The sequence below is a fragment of the Anoplophora glabripennis genome, unplaced genomic scaffold (genome assembly GCF_000390285.2).
Source record: "Anoplophora glabripennis isolate ALB-LARVAE unplaced genomic scaffold, Agla_2.0 scaffold696, whole genome shotgun sequence".
Lineage (NCBI taxonomy): Eukaryota > Metazoa > Arthropoda > Insecta > Coleoptera > Cerambycidae > Anoplophora > Anoplophora glabripennis.
The window spans coordinates 163,829-169,603 of record NW_019416880.1 but is presented as its reverse complement, the minus strand read 5'-3'; positions in this window follow the sequence as shown (position 1 = coordinate 169,603).

Sequence of the window (5,775 nt, the reverse complement as noted above, 5' to 3'; positions counted from 1 at the left end):
CTAAATGAGACGTTTCCAGGACGCTGGATAGGACGAAGAGGTGCAATTGAGTGGCCCCCTCGGTCACCCGACTTAAATCCTTTAGATTTCTTTCTCTGGGGGCACATTAAAAGCAAAGTTTACAGCACTCCACCTGATACCTTGGAAGATCTGCGAGGACGAATCATTAATGTATGTCGCGAAGTAACACCGCAAGTGCTCCAGAATGTTCGACAACGGTTTGAAGACAACCTGTATCATTGTATGCAAGTTGGCGGACAACATTTTCAGCATTTACTTGACTAATACCGTAAGTTTTGAAGTAAAATTAAATCGATTTTCGCATTTCTCGTCAAAAATATTGTTCGTATTTTCAAAGCTGCATATTTTCTAAAATAATGGATCGATTTTCAAAAAGTAAGAATCGATGTATAGAGAATTAAAAGCCCTTTCTATTGACCCCCCACTTGACCCCCATTCCCGTTTAAAAAAATTTGAGGGATGGCACCCCCACTTAGGGGGTTGAAGATTTTGCTATGCTTTTTGCGCCAAAAGTTGTCCCCCCTCAGAAGCAAACTTTACCTGTTTTTGGATTTTGCCGAAAAGTTCATTACTACCCTGTAATGCCTAGTGGTACGTTTTCGATGGGTTACCCTGTATAAACAGACAGGGCTATACTGCGTATGGTGATGTATCGAGGGTGTAATATACTAAATAATAATAAGTAAAAATAAATTACGCACGGAAAAAAGGGGGAGGGGGAGTAACAAGACAACGACCCGCATTAAAATATTCCCTGACCTTCCATGGTTACAATAAAACTAACTAGGGTAATATAGCAAAATAAATACATCCTGAATAGGCAATTTAAAATCTTCAAATAAGTGAATATGCAAGCAATTGGTAAGTACTGATATAATATCGTTTAGAGTCCAACCAGTCATTAAGCACAAGAATAATAATAAATATAAATATCGGGATGTAATATCATTGGTGTATTAAAAATCGGAAAAATTAGTTAATTAGAGTAGAAAATTGAATAGGCTTATCTGCATTCCTAGGTCGGTCTCGTCTCGGGGTGTGATTTTGGTTTCGGCCCTACCAACGGCGTCTGGAGTAGGATTAGCCATCCTCCACGAGTCGTCCCTGTAGACGTGAGGATCTAGATATCCCGAACCCAGAGATGGTTGGGGACGAATAAACGAGTAGACGACGAAGCGAGGCCTAGATTAAATTTTATGTTTAATCATATGGTTTTCATGCAAGAGGTACCTAATTATTATTATATTTACCTCGGTTCTAGGGTGGCCTCGTAGTAAAAGTTTAAGAGTATGATTTTCTAATTCTGGGGCAAATCCAACCGAGGTTGTAACAACTGCAATAAGGTCTATCACCACTGTATTTTCCCCAGAAATAAGCAAATAAATCTTCATCTAGCGAATTTTGTGGTTCACACCATGCTCGAAAATCAAGAACAACCTTTCTTAATTCTCGTCCTCGGCGATAAAAACGACGAAAGAATCTCCGCGCAAAAAAGAGACCCACGCCGATAAAATACGTCAGACTATTAAACGAAATTCGATAAACTGGGCGATTTATTTAGTCGGTCCTATATCGCCATAAAAGTATACAAACAAAATTAATTTAATATTAGTGTTTTTTTTCTTTAACAAGGAAATCGTAACAAAGTGATTTATTTCATCAGTAGCACTGGGCAACTTTTTTTAACAAAATGTTTAAAGACAAGTTAACAATATTTTGCAGGAAACGTTTAAAATAAATTTCATTAATTATGAAGTAGAATAATAGAATGCAAGCAGAGGTTTGCGTTCTACTTATAAGTTATAACTGAACTTTCTCAGTAGTGTTGTTTTAGTTCGAAATAGTGGTAGTTCGCAGTAGAAGTATAATCCAACTTTATGAATGTAACATTAACTTATACAAAATATTAGAAATTCTGTCTGCAAATTACAGCTGTGTTTTAGGTTGAAATACGACGATTTCACGGTATTGTTAATCCTTTATAAGTGTCCATTACTATAATACTACATCATAACTGCCTTAATTTAAACACAAATTAGCTGTTAACATGAGAGTCATTGTTATAAATTTTGTGTCCATAAAGCGAGCGTAAATTCAATAAATGGCTAGCAGTTATGTTGTTTGAATAGCACACGAACAATTCGATTATTTTTTTATTGTTCGTTCCTTTATAATGACTTTATACTAAAATTATTGAGATTTGGCTTTAAAAGTAATGGTAGTCTAGTCTGGAATTATGTGATTGTAACAATTATATTCAAAGATAAAACAAAACTTCTGTATTAATTATGAAATCACAACTTACATACTCGATAAACTGGATAGTTCTGCATTAAATTTTTCTTTATGTACACATAGTTTTGATAAAAGACTGAAACTGATATTTAATGCCGGTATTTTCAGTTCTTGGTTTTGATTTTATTCTAAAATTCATTTCGTTTTATGCTACAATAAAATTACAATTTTGGTTGTGTCTTATTTCTGCTTCAACTTAGGAACTTTATCTAGCAATGATTACCGTCGTTTTTTCAATTTGCTGAAAACATAAAAGTGATGATCTCGAGTCTAATGTTGGCGTCATGTAGAAAAAAAGCGAAGTAGTTCAGCAGCTATCAGAATGAGATATCAAAGAAGACAAGAAGGACCTTCAGTCTTAATATGATGCACTGCATAGGAGTTGAGGCTTTCCACCGTGTTTTCTTGTCACAGATAAGAATAGAAAGAGATTAAATGGGCCATTAGCCGATGGGTCACAGGTCTTCTTCTCTGGCTTCAGACCGAAATTATTGAAAATTCATCGTCTTAAATCATTAATTTTATCGAATTCAAACAGGAGTAAATTGTTGAAAATAAATTGTTTGAGAGATCTATTTTTAGTATTTGCAGATTGTGATCTTCATCCCTGTGAGAATTCTGGATTATTAACCGCAGCGCATAGTATGTCTTTAGCATTCTAAAAGTAGTGTGGATTTAGTTAAACTGTCGAATAGAAGATATACAGGGTGTAAACTTTGTGTGGGTCACAGAGGCTTCCTTTGACCCTTAGAAACACGTATCAATAGTTTATTTTTTTCATATTCCATTATGAAAACTTAACTTTCTTAAACTTGTTTTAGTAATTTTTCATACCCCGCCGTTGGACAAGATAGTGTAACCTCAAATAATGGCGCGCTTTAGTCGAAGCGCATGTACAATTAGGAACTGGGCTGTGCATTGTTGTCAAACCTTATATTTAAAGGAAATGTTATAGAAAATTAAATTTCCACACCTCCTGGCGTGAGGTATTGCTCTTTGGAGCGTTACTTTTGTTGAGTGGGTATTCGCCCTATCATCCCACAAAATGTGAAAGTTTAATTCGTTTAAATAAGATAAACTATGAAATAGTACTTAACAAGTAATCTAGCAGAAAACTCGAGCAGTAATCAAATAATGATAAATCAAATACACAAAAATATCTCATTACTCACCTGACATAACGTCGGCGTTTAAAATTTTTAATTCCTAATATCCCATTTTCTGAATTTGTTCCCGTCTAAAATAAGCGTGTTGGCGTCCAAAGCTTCCATAATCTCTTAAGTCTGAACCAATCCAAACATTTTCTTATTACATAAGTTGGCGTAATCTATCTAATATCGTCTTCTTTGCTCCTGACAAAATATAGGAACTAACCATGTCAACTCTTTCTTGATTCGTATACATGCTTTTTCATAATATACAAAAACGTGAAAATTAAAATACAAAATTACACTGCTCCGTCACTGAATACTGAAATAAATAACTTTATAAGGTTATGCACTTACAACACACACTTTACGAATAAACCGATAACGTCGAAAATTAAAATAAAAATGTAACCAAATGAAACAGTCATGGCATATTCGGCCCTTCCCGTTTCATACTAGGTGTGAAGAGAGTCGGCGTACCCGTTTTCAAAGGCATGCCGCAACAGAACAGCGGTAGCTAAACCTCCGTTGCACCTCGGAAGCGTTCGGAACATGATTCAATTATACTTAAATTTAAACTGTTTACTGTTTATTTTTGTTGTTATTTTATTTATTTTTTGATTAATTTAATATGTCTAGCACCTATTCGATGCTGAAAAGAAAAAGGAGTGGAACATACCGTATTTCTGTACATCACAATTTTAATTAAACTAAACTAGGTCAATGTCAGATCTCATTGATACTGAGATTCACAAATTAAAAACATACACTGCTTCTTAAAAAAATAGTAACACAATTGTTTGTAAAATCTTGAAAAAACTTAAAAAAATATTTCATATCATTGGTACTTTTATTTGTTTTTTTAATTATGTTCGTTCTTTAAAACAAGAAAAATAAATATTTTAAAACATAAATTAGTTTTATTTACAATTAGTAACGTATATACTCGTACATACCAATATTGGTTAGTACTTAATACTTAAGTCATGTGAAAATGTTGAATTTAAAAAAAAATATTTTTTTTAATGATTGGAAACTTTAAAATAACAAGTCGTTTTAATATTAAAACAATCAATTATTTCTAAATTATTTTTCATTAGATTCGCTGCCTAAGAGTTGATTATTTATTAATAATATTAAAAATATAAAACGTATCTCCGGGTCAATATTAGTTAATATTTAATAAATCATGTAAAAATTTTTATTTTTTTTAGAAACGATGGAATGTTTTTTTTAATGTTCAGGGTTATAAAAAAATATGGTTACTTTAAAATGACACGTCACTAAGATATACAAATTACCAAATTATTTTTCATTCTCACTTTCCACAATGTAGGTTGATTTAAAAATAAGTGGCAACGATGATGGTGCACGTGCTCTAATACGTAAATTCCGGGTGCTCCGGTTTACTCAGCCCAGTAGCGGCGTACAGAAGAATTAAAGTGCATTTTAAGGAACTAATTATAATTTGACGATTTATTTGATTAAAAAGAAAAATTCAGGTTTGTATTCAGGGGAACACCCCTAAAAAACGTCCTGTATCACGTGTTATCAACTACTAAATTTATACTCTGCTCAAGTGAATAGTTCATGAATTATAAATAAAAAGAAATTTCCAATTTCTTATTGTAGAAGCCCGGTAACAAAGATTCATATCAAAAAACTTGTATGACGTGCTGACATTATTTCGGCCTGATCAGCTCACACCCAAGATTTTACTCGGACCTACCGGCATCCTGTATATGGGTGTATTATTAATAACAATCTTGATTGTTGATAGTATGTGTCAATTTTAATGAAAATAGTATCTTTGGTCATTATCATTATCATTATATATGGGTGTATTATTAATAACAATCTTGATTGTTGATAGTATGTGTCAATTTTAATGAAAATAGTATCTTTGGCATATTCATTTTTCATCAATAATTACAAATTTTTCCTGTAATTAAGGTCACTTTCCCCAAACTGAAACCATTAATTACTAAAGGCTACTTTCATTGAGTCCGTTAAAATAATCCCATAAATTAATTATAACATACGTGTATGGCGCTAAAGTAAGAAAATCCATTAATCAAACGGCTGGTTATGCAAAATCATTTTAGCCCGTCACCACTTTCCCTAATTCAAGTTAATAAATCTCATGCAGTGAAATGTGTCAGGAAAATTCTCACGCGAATTACAAATTAGAGGCATAACATTCATTACGGACATTTCGGAATGTTACTGTTATGTACCCAGAACTGTTTCGTGTTCTATGTTCATGTAAAACAATAGGCTTAAGGGTTACAATTAACCTCGCACAAAGACA